The sequence below is a fragment of the Lampetra planeri genome, chromosome 3 (assembly GCF_965212315.1).
Source record: "Lampetra planeri chromosome 3, kcLamPlan1.2.h2, whole genome shotgun sequence".
Taxonomy (NCBI): Eukaryota; Metazoa; Chordata; class Hyperoartia; order Petromyzontiformes; family Petromyzontidae; genus Lampetra; species Lampetra planeri.
In genome coordinates, this window is record NC_136109.1 from 7,336,372 (window position 1) to 7,357,715 (window position 21,344).

Here is a 21,344-nt window from a genome sequence, read left to right on the forward strand (position 1 = left end):
TATTAAATTGCAATTTATGAACATTAGAGGTATAATCATTTACTCTACTTATTATTTAGTCCTGATTGAGGATCGCAATTTATTCAATACTGTAATCGTGTTCATGAACTAGACAATTCATTACAATTGATTTACCGTTCCACCCCAGTAAAAACACAACCACATTCATGTCCTTGCATATATTCATATTACGTAGTGTTATTTTAAAAATACAAATCCCAATAGCACACTGTTAGAGTTGTGCTATGTTTTTATTCATTACAGCCTTCATCAGACACCTCGATATGGTCATTTATCCTTCATTCCTGCAAATGTATTTTTACAACCTTCCACCATACATCTTCGGCTTTGATATGCACAAAAATGGTCATCCCCCAACTTTTTAGAGAGACGATCCCTGCATGGAGTTACTTTGAATGTGAAGTTTGCAAAAGGTAAAAGTGCAGCCCTAAAATAATGTTTGTGGAAAGTGTAATGTGTCGTTGTGACTCTAGGCTGAGCAGGCAATTAGGTCCAACACTGCAGTTATGCTGCATCTTTTAAATTGTACAGGTAAATAAAATTGATAACTGGGATGGTAGGACAACATTATGAATAAACCAGCACCTCCGGCCCCACCGAACCTTAACGCACTGCGGGCGGACGACCCGAACGACGTCGACAGGACCCCTCCAGGGTCTCAGCAATTTGGGCGACGTGGCCAATGGTACCTCGGGGCAGTGGAGCCAGGCCCTGTCACCTGCAACCCACACGTGTCCAGATGCACAGAGGCACCGCAGCCGTTCATTGGCCAATTGGCACGAATGAGAATTTTCCCTTGCCGCCTCCCGCGCTTTCATCAGCTTTTGAATATTGAAGTGCATGTGGTCCGAGATCTTAGATTTGGAGTTGTTTGATGTGACCCGCAGCTGCACTTCAATGGGTGGGGGGGGGCGACGTCCCTGCCATACATTAAATAGCCAGTTCCCGCGTGAGGGGCCATCCGATATGCGGCCAGAACACCGGGAATTTGCAAATCCCAATAAAGTTGCGACTGGCTGACCTGATGGCACAGCATTGAGGTTAGCATCTTGTGCAGATGCTCCACCATCTGGGGGTGATATGGCGACGTACGGATTTTCTTCGTACCCAACAGGTCGCATACTTCCCGCAGTAGAGTGGAAGAAAAATGTTTTCTTTGGTCGGTCAATAGATCCTCAGGAGCACCCTTGTCCATCGCTGACTGGTTTGGGAGTGGCCAGGCAATAGGCCAGCGTGAGAAATATTCCACCCCAACCAGTAAGTACTTCTAGATTTGAAGCTTTCGTGACTGCAAGGATTCATATTCTTAGGTTTTTTCGGTAAAGTCACGTAGGTAAAACATTAAAATTAATAAAAGTTAAATAAAATAAAAATCACGACGTTTCGGAGGCAACACAAGCTTCCGTCTTCAGGTGGAACCGTCACAGCCACGACAGCTGTATCAAGTAAATGAGAGATTGCAGGAGCTACCACTCCGTTTATATAATGGTTGGAGAGGGGGGGAGGGCCAAGTACAGCACACTCCCTATTCATATGGTAAGGTGAGGCTTAAGAGGGTGAGCCCTTGTTATGGAGAGGCACGGTTTGTGACTCAACCTGGCCTACCTAACAATAGTGTGAAAAGGAGAAACAACTAAACATGGTAAACCTGTGATAGTTGTCTCTCAAATAAGATTGGCCAAATAAGTGTAGTTAAATCCTTTTTGCATGGTTAATCACATCTTTCCAATGATTACTCAGTTTGTAACCATCATCTGTCTTTGTATATTTGTATGGCTTCGTGTACAAACTTATTACCCCGGGGGGTGGCGGGAAAGGGACCAAGGATGTCCAGAGCGACAAGCTCATTAATGCGGGACATCTGGATGGATTGCAAGGGCGGACAGGATGGCTTGACTGGCGGTTTCCATTGCGCACACTGCACACAGCCCAGCAGCAAATCAGCCACATACTTTGCCATGCCCGGCCAAAAGAAGTTAAGCTGGAGCGTGGCAAGGGTCTTGTGTACCCCCAAGTGCAAAAGGCTCTCATGGACAGCCCATACAGCCTGACCCCGCAGGGTGGTGGGCACGACAATCTGGTATCGACGCGCGTTGCCATCCCATTTCATTAAGAGGCCATCGCGGCAAGATAACAGACGCGAATCCCCCACGACCCTTATCCCTATCGGGCCGCATAGTGCGGCGGCGCAACTTCAGTCAGAAGGGAAATGTCCTCCATTTGGAGTCGTCCCCAATCAGCGAGGTCGAAGCTGAGAACGGCATCCCGTGCGACAGACTCGTCAGCCACCATGGAGGAACCCACCCCTGAGGAAGCCACTTCGGCCAACGCCGCGAGGGGTGAGGGTGAGCTGTCAACTGGTTGCTTACAGCGCCCCAAGCCCAAGAAGCACGCGCACCCGTCGCTCGGTGGTAACCACGACAAAGCATTGGTACCCTTCCGGTAGGTGACGGTGAACGATTAATTCTGTAGGACTTAGAGCCAGCGAGGAAGTTGACCGGATGGCTGGTCAACCTGCAACGCGTACTGCAGTGCCGCGTGATCAGATGGCACCGTAAACCGTCTGCCATATAGATATGGCTGGTATTGCTGCACAAAAAAACGATGGCTAGCAGCTCTCGGCGTGTAATGCAGTAGTGTTGCTCCGCCAGGGACAGCACTCTGCTGCCATATGCAACGTCGCATTCTACCCCGTTCACGACCTGTGACAAAACCCCGCCAATGCCGGTGTTCCTGGCATCCGTTTCGAGAATGAATGGCGCGGAAAAGTTGGGGTAGCGCTTGGGAGGGGCATTAACCAATGCCTCACGAAGCGCGACAAAGGCGGCCTCCTCCCTTTGGCCATCAGCGCGTGGAGGGGCTTAGCGATGGAAGAAAACCCCGCCACAAACCGATGATAATAATATGCAAATCCGATAAAGCTCCGCACCTCCCCCACCGATGTGAGGGTCGGCCACGTCCGGACGCAAGCCGTCTTCGGGTCAGTGGCAATGCCTGATTGGCTGACATCCCCAAGGTACCGCACGGATTCCCGCAAGAGGGGACATTTTTGGGGCTTGACTTTGAGATTGGCCGCTCGTATTTTAACAAAGACAGCCCTCAAGCGATCTAGGTGTTCCTCAAACGTGCGGCTAAAGACGATGACATCGTCCAAATATATCAGACACGAGTCCCACTGAAGCCCAGCGAGGACCAGTTCCATCAGACGCTGGAATGTCGCTGGAGCAGAGTGGAGACCTATCGGGAGCCAGTTGAATTCAAAAAGGCCCTGTGGCGTACAGAAGGCTGTTTTGGGCTTGGAGGCCTCGTCCAGAGGCAATTGCCAAAAGTCCGACAGAATGTTCAGTGTGGAAAAATAACGTGCACCCCCGCCAGGGCGTCCAGGGATTCATCCGTCCGAGCAAGGGAATAAGCGTCCTCTACCGAAATTTTATTCAGTTTGTGAAAATCCACACAAAATCGCAGGCTGTCATGTTTTTTTAACGAGGACGATCGACACCCCCCACGGGCTGGTGGATGGCGAAATGATGTCCGCAGCCAGAATGTCATTAACAGCCAACCGGACATGCTCCTTTTCCGCCGGACTCAACCAACAGGGGTTCTGCCAGATGGGAGTAGCGTCACCCGTGTCAATATGATGGCTTAATAAGTTAGTGCGGCCAATGTCAAATTTACCCTTGCTAAAAACGTCAGTCAATTCCCGCAAGAGCGCCCGCAATTTTTCCCTCTGGGATTTTGACAGGTTGCCAGCCTCTGAGCAAAGTGAAGTGAACTACCCTTCATCCAGACCCGAGTGCGGCTGCGGCCGAGGCACGGCCCCAACATGCCCCACAACCGAATCACCTTGGAGTGCCGGTGTCGCGTGAGCGAGCACGGTACCCTGTGGTATGACGGAAGTCCGCAACCCGGCATTCAAGACCTGACAAAAGGGCTCCCTGTCGTTGCACACTGGTTTGTGCCCCGACCAGCTCCAACCCCCGCACAGCCGTGTTCGACAGACCCAAGAGTATTCACCCCGCCGTCGCCACCGAATCGAGTGGTTTGTGCAAGCGAAGGGGAACAAGCATTTGCGCTCCAGGGGAAATGCGCACCGTCCTGGACGTCAGCGCTTGCACGGTGGTGTAGGCCGTACTCAACCGAGTGAGGGAGGGCAGGAATGGCAACCGACGGCCGGATGGCAATTCAACGCATGCTTGGTCGATCAAAATTTTGATCGGCATCTTACCCAACAAATCGGACCCCAGTAAGCACGGAACGGCAAGGGATGAGGAAACCAGAATCGGGCCCGTTAATTTAATATCACCAATACAAATTTGGGCAGTAATTTGGCCAACGATACCTAATGAACCCCCATTGGCGGCAAAGCATGGCACCTCAACGGGGTATAGGGAGCGGCATTTTTCGGGTAAGATGTTATAAATGAGCTCCGAAATTATGGTCGCCGACACTCCTGTATCGACCAGCATCTGGAAAGCGACCCCCTCGATAGAACCGATAACGACCGATGATCCCGCGGTCGCAGCATACAACTCTATTAACCAGCTCCGACCACTGACCCGGTGGGAGCGGCCAGGCGGATTGATCACATTCTGACCCCCTACACCCGACGCACGACGAACGCGTGAGCCGGCGCAATGAGATGCATGCGGTGAAGGCAGGGGCCGAGTGTGTATGGTGCCGCGACTCGCCTCAGGTTGCCACGACTCGCCTCAGGTTGCCACGGAGATGAGGATCAGCCAGGGGACGACGGCTGAAGTCCGGAGAAACGACATCGAGGCGCCCGGCAGCCCGATGACACGTGTCTCCGCAGTTGTAGCAGGTGACGAATGCCTGGTCCGGTCGCGGTGACGTCTGTCCCTGCTGTCGGGAGCCATCCCGACGCAGCCGATTGTCTGTGAAGGGCCCGGGTGGGTTCCGCATCCTCCGGCGGAATGCGCGCCTCGCCCGGCGCAGCACAGGCCGCCAGACCCGCTTTCCGCTGTAGGAGCAAGTGCGCCTGGATGCACTTGGCAGCCCGGAGGGAGCACAGGTCCTCGACGTAAACGGCATGTGTATGACCACCCGCAGATCCCGCGCCAACGCCAGCATCTTCTCCAGGACCAGAGCATCAATGCCCTCATGGTCCATGCGGGGGAAGACGGCCTTCGCCAAGGCCAACAACGCGCTGCGGAAGGTGAGGGGTGTTTCAGACTCACCCCTCCTCCGTGCAGCAAAGCGATGGCGCGTGTCCGATGGTGGTCCATAAATCGCCGCCATCTGTTGCAGCGCTTGCTGCAACGTAGAGCGAATCCGCCCGCGGGATGGTGATGATGGCAGCTAGGGCGTCGTCCAGGGCGGCCGGGAGCGCTCGCAGCGCCTCCGACCACCCCGCCATCTCGCAGTTGGAGAGGAACCGTCTTTGGAAGGCCGCCCAGTCGCCATCCGCTGCATATAATTTTTTGAGGACGGGTAGGCGTTGTTGGAGAGACGGTACACGCCCCGCTGACAGCCGCTCCACTTCATTCTTGGCGGGAACTGTGCCGCCGTCTGAAGGTCAAAGGGAGAGCGAGACTTTACTAGAGGCAACACATTTATTCTAACAATAATAAACCTTAACACGAAGGGGTAACGGCCGCTTCCACCCGATACCCTCTGGAGGTATATCCTCCGGGCTAACGCGCCCTAACACTGGGGATGCTAACTTCGACCCGACCCTGGTTGGGGTCCGGGTCCCGTCTTCGGGCTCCTCTTCAGGGTGACGGCTTCAGGTCTTCAGGTGGCGGCTTCGGGTCTTCGAGTATATAAGCCGGACCCCGTTCGGGTGTCCGGCTTATATAGTCAGTCCCGACTCTCCGCCCCTAGCCACGCCCTCCTTCTTGAACCTTCGAGAAGGACCTGGGCTGTGGACACGTCATCCCCCCAGCCCCCTCTTGGGGGTCCTGTGGTCCGTACCTCCGGTCACGAGCCCCCCCCCCCCCCCCGGGTTCAACCTGAGTGCCATGACGGCCCAGCTCAATCGGGGCACTCTTCCACCTCCTGTCCTCCTGGGGCTGGCACTACATCTGGAGAGCAGTGGCATCACCCAGTAATGCCACTACATATGTATTCGAGTACAAGGCATAATTATTAAGCATCTAGATATCACCTCAATACGCTGTACATATAAGCGGACGTATGCATCAAATCAATACATAAGTGTATACTATTTTACGAGAATGCAAGACCATGTAGCCGTATTATATAGAAAATATACTTATCCTTTTATACAGAGTTGGGCTTTGCCAACTTTCTATCTGCTTTCATGCCACACTTCCTCGGAGGTAAACTGCTCATTCTTTAATGATGGCGATTGTATATTTTATGCAGTGTTCAGAGATTTGAAGCTTTTAGAGTCAAACCAATTTAATCGCCATAGTTTGTTGACTCGTTTAAAAAAAAATATGAACTCTTTTATTTTTAAGCATTGACTTTTTAGCCAAAATTTGTCTTTTTTAACAATTCTATAAAAATTTGCATTAGTCGCATGGTCATGTTTTGGGTAATCTGGATTACATGGCTGTCCATACAAAGCATGCTAGATTGTGTTTGACTGACTTCATGTTTATTACTAAGTTTATAAAAAGTGTCTGCACCTATACAAGTAAAAACGTGTTTCACATATATTAATTAAATAAACTCCTTCAAAAAAGTTTTTTAATATCAACGGTTTTATTGACAACTTTTTTTAACTCATGGTCGAGAAGTACGTCAATGATGCGGCGCCTGCTCCCACCTCAACGCTTACTTGAATTAATTGATTACTTTATAAATTAATCTTCAATGTACAACTTTTGTTTGCATGGAGTGAGTGTGCCCGTAACTCGTTCACGGAGCAGGCGCGTCTGAGACATGTGGCGCCTGCTTCTTCTGCGAGGCGATTCGAGAGTTTAGGGACCACGTTTTTTACCTACACAAATATATATAAATAATAAGGCGTCCATAAAAAATTTAAATTTCTTTTAAAGTAGCGAATTCATCGATGAATTTATTTTGATACAGGCATGCATTGTCACCAGATCTGAGTACATGTGCAAAATTTTGAATTGATTGGACAACAGGAAGTAGACAAAATTTGTATTACAAGATTTGACCATGACAAGTTAAGTAAAACCGTTGAAAAAAAACCCATATAGATGTATCGGTCTTCATTGGAATAAATGAAGTTCAATAATATTTTTTAACTGTTCAGTTGATTTTACAAACCCATTTTTGCTTAATTTAAATTGCACTTGTTTGACAAAACATTAAAGTGGAAATGTGAGTTTTTAAATCTCATAAGTCATCAAGGTTTTCCAGTAACACAATTTAACAAAGGGTTAGTGCTAAAAATACAAAATGAGAACAACATGGTGCAACCAAGAGATCCAAATTAACACACGTCTTTAACGGACACATCTAATGCATTGCCAAAAGCACATCGGATGCACTAACATTTATAATCAGGGCACATGACAACATCTCGAGCCCAGGGTATCTTAGGATGTACTGTACACAATAATAAGTTATGTGCGGGTTCATGGGCTGTTTTTACAGATTTGTCACAGAAATCAGCTCTGCAAATTAACGCTAATGAGTTTGCAAACTTTTATTTTATATATAATTTTAAAACCGGTTTCATATTTCAACTTGGGGTTCATAAAGATATGTCATGTGGCATTTGTTTGATGTTTGTTTTTCCTGACTGCAGCTTGCGTACATTTTGCACAGCTTAATATTGGATGTGTTTTTCAAGCTTTGAAATCAAACGTCTCACTTTGAAGCTTGTATTTTGAAAACTTCAGAAATAAGACATCAATTAGTTTTGTCTCAATTATTTTTTCATAGCTTCTATGAATTGTTTAAATATTTTTTGGTGCACAACATTACTCTTTGGTTCTTTCGGTAAAGTCACGTAGAAAGGAAATAAATAAAATAATAGAATACGACGTTTCGATTGCAACACAAGCAATCGTCATCAGGTAGAACTAAATTTGAGAGATAAAACACAGACACACAAGCAGAGAGAGACAACACAGACAGAGACACACAACATAGACACGGTGCCTATGTTGTGTGTCTGTCTATGTTGTGTGTCTCTGTGTTGTCTCTCTCTGCTTGTGTGTCTGTTTGTGTGTTTCCGTGTTTGTGTTTTGTCTTTCTCTCAAATTGAGTTCTACCTGATGACGATTGCTTGTGTTGCAATCAAAACATCGTATTCTGCTATTTAATTTATTTTCTTTCTACTTGACTTTACCGAAAGAACCAAAGAATAATTCCTGCAGTCATAAAAGCTTCAAATCAAGTTTGCACAAACATTGTTTTACATGGTCGTTAGTTACTGATTCAATACAGCAACCGTAGTGACAATCTTAGGGACTGATATACATTTTAATGGTGTGCGAAAAGAACTATAAAGCTGCAATTTTGCACACTTATGTTTAATTCCATGCTTATATTTAGAACAATCCAAAAACGAAAAGGTTTCAACTCAGGCCCCCAAAAATTACAGCCCAGATATTTATTGTTGTCACTCAGGGCCAGAGTCAACCTCAAGTCATCCAATGTTTTAATCTTGTGAAAAACATGTATAAATCTACAATCCCCATCAGTGAACCATCTCATTCACTTTCCATGAAGTTGGACATGAAAACTGTTGGAAATCAGGTAAAGCCACTATAGATGCCATGAGACGTACATGCCGTGGACACTTTTTAAGAAGGACTTGTGCGTACTAGTGCTGTTCAACTGCGATACTAGCATCGTATTTTTGGAGTGTGATGGTTTGAATGCTTTCCGGCATAAACAGTGCCAATTCGGACAGAAATTCCCGCCATTGGCAAGTGACAGCGAGTAGCCATCACACTGTTTTTGGGCATTCCTGACGGATGAATGAACTGGTATGAGTCACATCTGGGTCTCTGTTCGCATTTTAGAATAAGGCCAGAAAAATCGTGGAAGATGCACCACGGTCATTGGAGGCGTCACTCGGTTACTGTTGTGCAGAACTGCCTTTAGCCTTGAACCCCAGGTGGCATCGACACTGCGCATTATTTGTTATTGTGGAGGTTGCAATGACCTACCGTCAGTCCCGTGCATTAGTAGTAGCAGTAGCATTGATGCTCCAGACACCACCATGGCAACAAATAATGTTTGTGAATTGAATTGACCCAAATTTATGACAATTGAATCGTGGAGGGGGTCGATTCAATATCTCCCTACTCGTTTTTATTTCAGGTGGGAGCTTGGGACTGAATGTTTGAACCCAGTGTCCCCACTGGTACTAGGTCAGTTCTCAGAGAAAGACATCAGCATTAAATGCGGAGTCACCCATCTACATTCGTTTTCAGAGGTGGCTGTGCTGCAATCACTTTACAAATGAGACATTGCTTGTTGAGAGGCCAATTATAATTAATGTATTGTTCTATCAGTCACTTCCGGTTCACTTCCCCAAAATCACTTAATCCCAAAATCTTATGGCTAGTTGTGCATCCAGTGCACTTCCTCGTACGTGTGTTTGAGAGATGAACGTTGATACTGATGTTGACACGGATATTGACGGACTTGCCATTATTATCAAACGCTGTCTTTAGCGGGATAAATAACTGTACAGCGAAACAAGTGTTATAGAATAATTTTAATTCAGTACACACACTGAGGTACATGTTCAAAACAAGTCGGATGAAATGCAAAAAACTAATTCAATTTCTTATAAATATTGTGGATTTTCTGAAATACTGTTAAAATAAGATTTCATATTCTGTAAGAATTACAAATACATTTGTTTTAAAAGTCACCGTTGGTCAATATTCTTCACTAATTTTCAGTGGGGGGGCACTTTCGCCGATAAGACATCAGTGCGAGGGCGACCACACATTTGAAACCATTCGGTTTGACAGCATGATGCAGTTTTTTCACATTCGTGTATTGGTGGGGGTCGCACGTCAGGGCTTGCACTAAAGGACACCACGGGCCGAGAATGGCCCTCGGGGCCTTGCAATGAAGAACACTGCTGTAGGGTTATTAAATCTATTGCTTGTAGCAGGCAAAGCAATGTGTTTGGTGTCCAGACATGGACAAAACAAGCTAGCAAGTATGTGCCCAAGGTGACATCCTTCAACTCCCCCTCCCCCCCATAAATCATTGGCACATTTCAATTGTAGAGTCAATTGTATCTCATTTTTTCTTTCACCTAGAGATCTCGTTTGCGCTATCTCAAACTTTAAGTTGTCCAAAAGGTAACATATACATAAACCGTAAATTGGTTTACTTTATAAAATATTCCTAATTCAAAAACACCAGCTTTGATGCATAACATTAAAAACTAGATTTAATCGATGATTTGTCTCCATGTCTTCTAACAAGCCACTATGAAGGGAGCTTGAGTGTGGTCTGCACAAATACAGCTAGCTTATCACTGCCTTTAAAATTGTTTTGATCCCATAGATGATAAACGATCTATTCAAGCTGTCTGAACCTCAGGCATTTAAAAGGAGCCTCTAATACTAAGGCTTTGTGAGACTTGACACTTGCCTCTTATCCATATGAATCCCATGAGTGCTTTAGCTTTAGAAACTCGATGTACTCTGTTATAATGATCCTGTGGTTCCTTTTGCTTGACAAACCATAATGGATTAATATTCCAGCCTTGTGCATTTTTGTGTTAAGAGCCATAAGATTCCTATGGATGTCTTGGTCAGGGTATTTTAGACTGGATTTAACTAATAACGTTACGAATCTGTGTAGCACTTTATCTTACAAAGGCTTAGAGACTAAGATAAAACTTGTGGTTCCTAATGTATATATTGCAAGTGTATTATGTATTTTAAAAAATTAACAGCCGTTGTCATTTGTTGCTGTTTGCAGTGGACAGTACGTACGAAAAGTCACGTAACATATGGTAGCGTGTGTTTTGAGCATGTGCTGTTGCCAATTACGTTTGCTGATGAAACATGAAAATTTCTTGTTCCGTTTCATTTAATTCCAGAGTAATTTAAAAAAGGTAGTTCTTTACTATGGAGCAAAATTAAACGGTTGAAGTAGATGGGAAAGCTACAGAACAGGTTTACATTTTTAAAAAGAATGTGAGCCTTGTGCATTATTGGTCTAACCTAAAGTTAACATATGTCAACATTGACTGTAAAACTAGCTTCAATGCTAACCCTTGCAATAACATGATACCTGGCATCAGTAGCTCTATAACTAATCTTAAGCATAGCCCTTTTTTTAAAAATGGACATACGAGACGTAACACACTTTACCTCACCTTAATTTTACGTTGAAACCTAGCAATTCCTTTATCACAAAACCAAACACTACCCACTGCGACCATTAACACAAATCTTAAATTGAACATTTGCATTTACCAAACCAATTTTTTTTCACAAAGAAAATATTCTAACTCTTGTCCTAACCCTAAGCTTATAACTAAAGACAGCTCAAACCCAACACTACACTTACCCAGTCTGTCATGTTGTCATACTAGATGTGTTATATAATGCACCTTTAAATCTGTAGAATAATGTTTCTCAATTATAATAGTATACATGCCTCCCCACGTTGTGTCAATCATGGGGTTTATTTTAATTGACCAAACGACACCATGCTGGTCAATGCCAGTTGCCAAAAGGGGAGGGTCAGAACTGATTTTGATATCACAAGCCGTGGCCGAGAATCAAAATGACATCGTCGGGTTCGTCATGCAGTCTGAACTAAAATGCCTTTGATCATTGAATGATGAGTCAATGATTCACTTATTAAAACAAGGAGATAAAACTTACTTGAATTCCAGACCCATTGGCCTCTTGTTGCATATATATGTACAATTTCCATTTCGATCATTTGTAATAGTATAACAGGAAAATGGCAAACGGGACAAAATAGATCCAAACCAACCACATGAGCAAAGTTGGGTTTTATATAAGTTTCTCTTCCATTTTACACATAATTGAACCATGTCATACACCTGACATGATGTTTTTATTATTAATTTTATCCATCAGAGCTGGACTGCAACAACAAAATAAGTGATGCCTCATTTGATGCTTTTTGTATATTCGGAGAACCTGGTAGGCAGTTGTGAGGATTCGAACCTAAAATCTTAACACTTTACTTAATACTTTGCATTATCCTGAAGCCACGAAGCAACATCATAAGCAGCCACCCAGAGAACTTAAACCCTCCAACATTTCTTCATATGAATCCAGGACTCAATACTGGAAGTTTCTTGAAAATAATATCTTCCAGGTTTAGCATCAGGTAGTGAGCCCATGTACTTTATGGTATTGTAGTATAAAGGAAAATGTAACCCAAAACAACAAAATGGCGCATTCTTATTTTGTTACCAAAGCAATATTGATCCATCAAAAAATAGCAGATCATATCTGTGGTGTTGTATTCCATAAAACATTTCAAACGTGTAAACTTGATGAAACGTTTAAACCTTGATGCAAGATTGAAAATCACAATTAAAGCATAATGTAATGGAGTAAAATAGACAAACACGATGAAAGAAAGCACTGTGATTTGTGATGTAATTGTAGTGCTGGCTCTCAGCATGCACTGCGAATTATGATTAAATTGTAGCGCTGGCTCTACAATGTTTGCAGTTTTAACCGAGTTAAAATAAACTTCTACATTTAATAGACAACCATTGGTGGACGAATGTTGTAAACAAAAAATAAGTGTCTCTTTCATTGCAATTCATTGTAATCATTGTGTGAGCTAGAGATGTTTAAGAATACAAATATTTTTTTATTCTTAAGAACAAAATTGGATTTGTCTGATTTTAATTTTCACAATTTACATTTTTAAAGATTTTAACATGCTTTCGATGTACCAAAGGAATGTCATGTTGTGCTACATTTCCACAAACCACTTTTGGTGGTAGAAGCACAGTGTAACCTCATGGAAGTGACTACTTCCTGTGATGTCATGTTTTCGGATCAATCCCGAGCAATTTTTTTGGGATGGTAAAAAAAGTTGTATCTACGCCCAATATTCTGATCTTTTGAGTTAATCCAAAATCGGGAACACATCCCTAGCAATGCACCTCATTTCCACTACATTGTCTCTTAACGCATTTCCATTCCGAGACGTCTGCAAGTTGCAGGGTGGATTTCGTTCACCGCTCATTCTCGGAACGCGCAAGCGGTTAGCATAAATTTTACTTAGAGGCATAGCGCCGCTGTTTTTAAAAGACATTGTACTCGCCGCAGAGAACTGCAGCGACATGACCGCACTATGATAGCTGGCACCAAACTGTGCCACACGCCCTCCCGCATGCCCTTGTGGGAGCCTTGTTACGTCCTCTGACCTGAAGATATTTGATTTCACGTACATGTATGTCATCAGAATGGGAAAAGGTACATATGATACATCATACAGCCTTTTTATAGACAGTTGCAAGAGAAGTTTGATTCATTTGTGCTTATGTAATAGCAATATGAGTGTAAGAATATGCTAAATAATGAGTAGAAATTAGGATGTTTACACATTAATGGATATTTAGAGCACTTGATTTGTATACAAATTGGAAATTCAACACATTCGTGCAAATCAATACAGTATTGTCTGTACACACATGAGGTAAGCACGAATAATCAGTTACACAGTTGTGATTAAGTTATGAATCGATTATCGAGTTTTCAACATTGACTTCAATTCTTAAAAATCATGAAATCTATAATCAAATCCATTTAGTAATGATTGTCCATGAGAATGTTCAAGCCGCACGTTGCGTTCCAATGGGATTTTTCACTTAACCCGTTATACACAATAAATATGTATATGTTTCCCGCGCGTTATGCGCGCTTGGCTACGTAGTGCCGAGTACATACACTAGTACACAATGTCCCACGTCCGACCACATAGCCGCATATATACACACTAGTCGCATATATTTGGGAAATCAAACAAATCGTACCTGCATAAATCGAGGGAAACGTGTACATGAAACTTAGAGCCCTTTTGTCAATCTACTGCTTGATGAAGGCCTTACCACACCATGTCAATCATGGGGCTTGTTTGATCATACTTCACCAATTTGGTCTGTACAAGGTTTGAAGGTTGGGAAAAAAATGTAGTTTATGTGTATGCGGGTATTGATAATGCTAAAAAACATTAAATTAACAAATCTATGTGTCTTTTGTATTGCCATTGAAAAGAAACTGAGAGATGATTATCACTGTATATTGAGTTTGGTATTCCATTTGATTGCATGAAGAGTTGCATGCCATATAGCATCTGTACATCCTGTGTAACCATGCAATGGGCAGTGCTCGGTTACGTGATGACCAGAATGCAAATTCACAAACGGGCGACTCGTTCATATTCCATTTGTGAACAAAAAAGCCACACTGCTGTTCATTTTTCGAACACAATTATGCGCAGCCCATTGCTTTCTCCTCGGGCTGACGCCAGGTACTTCCTGCATCGGGTCTTCGGTTAGTTACTTGTTCGGGTCATTGCAGGCCATTCAGCTTTCATGCCACCAATTGGCAATATCCTTTATGGCTATCAGAAGTCTCTCCGCAACTCTATCTGTTAAAATTAACTGTAAATGCCAGAGTTTCCATTGTTAAGATGTTTGAGATTCACTTGAAATCACAATGGATCAAATAGTCAGACTTAAGTTCCTTGTTGTGGCAGAAGAAACGGCCAAAGCTGGCCTGCGTGGCTCCCTTGATGTTTAGGTTGTCTCTTCGCATTTTGGTTCACCTTGAAACAGGTGGTGTCATGTCTTAATGCTACACTACATTCCATTGTGGGTTGTGTACTTGTCAAAGTGTTTTGAGGGCAGTCGGTAGCCATGGTCACCAGTTATGTACCTGTTGAGAAAAAATAAACTTAAGATATTATTATCACTTGTTTACACAAGAAATCCTCAATGAGTCTCAACTGTTTAGGAGGCCTCTCCTGAACAATTTTGCAGTCGGGGCGATGCAGGTAAATTTTAAAATTCGTGCTATGATGCTGGCACATTTCACCTACACTTCGTGTCATAAGGTCATGCGATCTTTAACGGTCAATCTGAAGGAGACTGCATTCATATTTAGGGTTAATATACCCGCAGTATTATCCAGGGTGGCTGTAGGTTCAGACCACAAACCTCTGCAACAAGTGGTAAACACACATACCGCGCTGGGCCACATCACGGTAATTTTACAGAGAACTCTTGCATTACAGGACGAATTAAATGCTTGTAAAAATAACATGCATTGCTAGTTTAATGCAATTAAATATTGAACAAGCAATGCATAATTACTTTTAAACATTGAAGAAACTTAAAAACAGACCAGTGTATATTTAAATATTTTATTCAAGTAAATGTATGCCTGTGGCATCTAGTATAGTTTCGGTATTATTAATCATACAGCATTAACATTTGAGATTCCAAATATGCAGTGCAGCATTCACAATAGGATTAATTTTCAGTAGAACATTTAGTTTCTTCTTCAATGAGCACAATCCTTAACAAAACATATTTTTTTGTCGGTTATGTAGCAGAAATACACGTATAAAAACATTTCCATCAATGCTTGGCGATTGCCCCGTCAGTCGTAATCGTTACTTTTTTTTAAGTATTTATTTTTATTTAGTTTTATACTAGCTTATATACCTGGGCCAAAAAAATATTTCAAAACTACTGTTAAAAATCTAACAGCAGTGCATATCGACTGTGGTGGTACCTGCTATCACTACAGTAGTACATGCTGACTATAGCAGTATTTATCGACTCTATAGCACAAAGTACTCACCTGAAAGAGTGGCGTGGTGAGACCTAGTCCCGTGCAGAGCCACCGGCCTCGCCTAGATTGTCCAGCCGGCCTAGATTGTCCAGCCGGCCGAGGTTGTACCTTGGCAGGCTGGGGCTGGGCTGCTACCTCTGACCCCCCCCCCCCCCAGCCACGATCTCCCCGGCCACTCTGCAGTAATATCTACGGCCTATAGTGGTAGCATCTAGCGACTGTATATATTAGTAACTGCACGCATCGGGGTGGGGAGGACATCACACAGTGAAGATTTAAGCTCAGCGTTTAGTTTATTTTTAACGCGAAAGAAAATGTCCCCCTCACTCCCACCGAAGGCGTGCGACTTGACATGGGCCGTCCCCCCCACCAAAGGCGCGTGAGTTGGTATGGTCGTGCACGCGTCATAAATAAAGAGATGGCGCACAAAAATCGCACTAAATCGCTAATTCAACTTATTAAAAGTTGACGGATGTGAAAAAGGAATAGCGCTTGATCACGGCGGGGCTTACGGCGTGGTACCTGACTATTTTTATTTAACGTAAACCCCACCGTTGGATAGCCAAATCCTTCGCAAGCGCGCGAACACACACAAAGCCACAAACAGACAATGTTTGACTTTTATATATAAGAAGAGGAAGATTAGCTTTACTACCCGGCTTCGCCCGAGACTTCTTGTCTTGGATTAATACACGGCCTACGCGGAGCGTGGGGGGGCATGCGTGACGTCAGCAGGCACACTGCGTAACGCTGTCGCATGTGGGTGACATCACGGATGTGACGTCACCGCTCACTTGCCGTGCAAAATATATCCATTATTGCGCACCCCCCCCCCCCCCCAAAATACAAAAGTCTATTTTTATACGTTTTGCATTCTGTACAGTCTGGAAACTACCCACATGCCAAATTTCAAGTTTGTTGCATGTCGGGAAGTATGCTAAACATTTCGAACAGACACACATGCACAAATTTCCCTTTTATATATATAGATAACCGAATCGCCCAGAGTGCACCCCCTTCTCATCAGACCTCAGAAGCGAAAAGCAAGAGTTGAATCTGGGTAATGCCTGGGAGGGAAACCACAATTTATAAACCGGTTGTAATACATCAGGGCTACATGGAGGGCATTGTGCACTGTTTGTGCTCCCCACCTCTACGAGGCTGCACTTACCAATGTGAAGTAGGGTTAATTAACCTGCAACACCCCACAAGGTGTGGGGGAAACCTCATCGAGCTAGTGGACTGATATGGGCTGTGCATGTATTCATAAGTTAGCGGCTCTCTGTGTTAAAGCATATTTTGCTGGTTGGTGGTGCCTTTGGGTATGACTGTGGACACGTAATACAGCACTTTGAAGACGGTTAGTCGATGACCTAGAGTCCATAACATGAGAAATAGGTTTTTCTGACCTGTGGTTTAGGCAAGAGATGACCATACAGCAAGTGGGTTTATAACACATCGGTAGGAGTTCTAGGCAACCAAACTCGACTCCAATCCTGAAACCATTGGTTGTGGGTAACCTGGCCTTTTAAACTAAAAACATAATATTTCTAGTGGGTATAAACACACTCTCAACCAGGCATAGGAGGAAACACATTTATTAACATTGACAGGCTAACACATAAAGGGTAACGGCCCCTTCACCCGGATAGCTAGGGTGGTAACCCACCGGACCTAGCTAACCTAACACGCGCTACCGCGCACCCAACCTACTCCCCTACTCGAGTCTGAGTCCGCCTGTGGAGTCCTCTTCTTCCCAGCTCGAACTGCCAATCCTCCCCTCGGGGATCGGCTTTTTACTCCCCTCCAGGCTCCGCCCCCGACACGGGGTCCCCTATCCCCTGGGGGCAAAGGTACTGTCCGTACCCCACCCTCACGGGGCGGGTACTGTACGCACCCCGCCCTGACAGTACATAGCGGGGTGTCCCTTGGCCCGGTGAGTTCCACGCCCGGCGGTACGCGGCTCTGTCGCTCCATATTTACCAGATATAGCCCACTGCTATTAGCTTTATTCCAGTGGTGACCTGGCCACAAATGGTAGTTTATTGAAGCCGCATATCATACGTGAAAATGTATCGTCGCCAAATAATCTGAACACGTTCCTAAATGTGGAGGGCAAAACCTGAGGACCCGGAGAAAAATCCGCTTGACCACGGAGAACAACCTCCAAAAATTCAGTCGCCAGGTTCCGGATCGACCACAACCACCTGTATACCAGGCGAGGGAGATAATACCTCGCAATCACAGCGTTACCAACCTTTGATACATTTGTTACTATTCATGTTAATAGTGCACACTTGCTGGTATGGTGGTTTGCTCAAAGATGATCATTGAGGCGGTTGTGGCGGTGGCAATGCATGTCTGTAATCAGCACTTTGGAGGCAAGGGTTGGTACATCAGGTAGCCATATTATAGCAAATGGATTTCTAATTACATTTGTGCCAACCTTTTAAATGGTATGCTTTTGTATGTGTCCGTTTTCTTCAGGCACTCTGGTTTCTTTGCACTTGCAAAATACTTCTAAATAGAATTGACCAATCATCCTAATGCAGGACCCACAATAGGATCTTTTGAGTCTTAAGTTTTTCTTTATAAAAGAAAGGGCATGCATTTATATAGAATGCACTTCGATTCCATGACCAATTTTAAACATCGACAGTAAACACTGACAAAAACTTTTAAATAGGCACAATCAACACTTTCACCAAACACTCAACAATATTCCAATCTTTGATTGACAAAAGCAGCATTGAAATTGACAAACACAATTTGAACTGACTTGTGTTATATATTTCAATCATGTCTTGACACCCCCCCCCCCCCCCCCCCATAGCATATGTTCAACACCTTGTCCATTCACGTTCTGTTAGTCAAGGACTGCACACTTGAATTTCTGCTCAAATTCCCCCCCCCCCCCTCATCAGACACGGGGCACATTGTGAAATTTTAGATTCCCCTCTTAAAGTCAGTCTTCCTATTCAGAAAAGGGGCAGAACTCTTCCAATAGCAGCCCTGAACAAGTAGTGAACATTCCTCATCATTCCCTTTGTAGGGGTCAATTAATCGTTTTCACACAAAGCTGTACTCATTTTTCAACCATAAATTGGTGATGGGCAGTGTCAACTCACAACCTAGATTTGAACTCGTGAGCTTTCGATGACAAGTCGAGCCGTATGGAGGTTAAGGTGAATGTATTTAATGTCTTTTTTTACCATGTGATGGTATTGCAATTAATTGCAAACTACTGGAAAACGTTACACGATGTAGTGTGTGTGGCCATTCATGTGTAATAATGTGTGTTTCCACCAAACATATTTCATTTGAAGCCATTGGTGACCAGGCTGATTACTATACGTAAAAACTTGCTGACATACTTCAGAATCTGGCTCAACCATGGATGACTGCCCTGATTCAAACGTAGAATTGTGTTGCCGCTGGTTCAGTGCTCCTGACATGGGTATTAACATCCTGAGCCAATGTTTCCACCTAGAGAATGCACTTCATAACATTTTGTCCCGGAATGTAGCTTGAGGAGAGCAGGTTCTAGGCCATGGCACAAGTGAGGTGCTTTGTCTTTTTAATTCCAATTCATTAGAGATGAAACGTTTAGTATTTAAACTAATTGTCTGCAAATTAAGTGTCTGCACGATAGCAGCAATGAAAACTTATTAATGTTAGCTTATCGTGTTTGAGGTATCAGTTTAAATAAAAAAGGGTTGATTGTTTATAGAGTAAATTTAGCAAAACATTTTAAAGTGCTTTTGTGTGTGTTCGTTTAAACACCTTACACAATCAATGAATGTTGTTGCCTGCCAGATATGTAATATGCTTTGGATTTATGAAGCCTATTAATTAGACGTGTAAAGATGCATTGATTTAAGGTCACAATCATTACACGCAAAGTGCTTGCCACATGAACCCCAATACCTTGATCTCATCAAAGAGCATAAACCATCGTGCAAATTCCGGTCATCTTCACAGCGGCTTTTGGCTAATCATTGAACAAAGACGGTCACTGCATCGCGTGCTTTCAGATGCACTTCTACGGCCATTTGAAATGCTCTTCCTTCCGATATTAGGAGGCTACTGGAGCGATGCACATTTAAATCTCAATTGAATACAAATTTCTTTAGAACTGCTTTTTGTGTTGAGTTGTCCTTCACCTGCACCTCCAATTTGCATGGTTGACTATGTATGGTGTTTAAGAAGTTCAACATACATACCTATAAAACAATTTAAATTCAAGACAATCCATGATTAAAACAAGTATCCCACCTTTATAGTTTCTCAGCATCAATCAACCTAGCCCAACTTAGTAATTTGATTATATATTTTGAAGTATTGAATCAATATATTATTTTAAAAAACTTGGTCAAGTTTATTACTAACAACATTGGCTAAATATTTTACCTCTGTTTATAAACTACTGCTAAGAGAATCTGGGAAATTTTGTTTTAAAGTTTCAAAAAATTATTACATTCTTGTTTACCAATCAGTCATTTATTTTGTGAAATAATTGTAATTTTGACACTAGTCTAGCTAGAGATCAGTGGTTCCCAACCATTGGACCATTCTCAACCCTCGAAATTATTTGGTGTTTGACTTCTCATTCGTGTTTAGGCAGCTTTGTCCTCCCCAACTGTATTCATATTATCTGTTTCGTTGAGTAATCAAACTGATAGCACAGCCAAAATGCTTCCGAAATAAATGTAGTTCAACTTTACTAATTCTGGATCACTGAGAATGAAAATGATGCTTTAAATTGTTGATTTGCTCTAGTTTTCAAGATATGCTACTGGGTCAGTATATACGACCCTTGACTTGGGAATGGCGGAGGATCAGTGAGTTATAAAGGGAAGGGATCTCAAATTTAAACCAGAAATGACTAAAATACATCTTTGACTGGATCTATGAATAACACTGACTGGGTTTGGACAGTACTTTTTGAGTAAAACGATGAATGATGCAATCTGAACCTGGTATCGTGTCATACATGATATGCATTGTATCATGTTATTCCTATAAGTCATGGATGATGCAATCATAACTAGGCTTGCATCCCTCTGCTGAACAAATTGCCCTATATCAGCTCTAGAAATCATACAGTGTCGTGCTCCCTTATTTGTCAGTGTTTGATCTTGCAAAGGTACACATTTCTGTTCAGCCAAGTGAGCAGAGATGCCTCGTACTTGTGTGTACAAAGCAGATCACTTCTGCTATGTTTGTGGTGAAGTGACTTTTGCATCATTAAAGTGCAGTATAACCACTATGGTTAAGGAAGACTATCACCTTTATTTTGGCTGCAAAATTGGAGATCAGGACGAGATGTGGGCCCCAGACATAGGCTGCAACACTTGTGCAACAAATCTTCGCCAGTGGTTGAACAGGAAAAATAAATATATGCCTTTTGCAGTGCTAATCATTTGGAGAGATCGAATAGATAATATCAGAAATTGTTACTTCTGCATGGCGCCTCCAGTTGGGAAAGGTGCGTCAAAGAAGAAAAAGTGGACTATGCATTATCCAAACATTCCAGCAGCTATATGCCCAGTACCCCACGGAGAAGGACTGCCAGTTCGT

General features: G+C 43.5%; 1 protein-coding gene across 1 annotated transcript in view; it reads left to right on the forward strand.

Annotated features, from left to right (window-relative positions):
• The window catches only part of LOC144737385 (uncharacterized), a 65,829-nt gene that overhangs the window by 18,781 nt on the left and 25,704 nt on the right, over positions 1 to 21,344 (forward strand). The window lies entirely within an intron of this gene.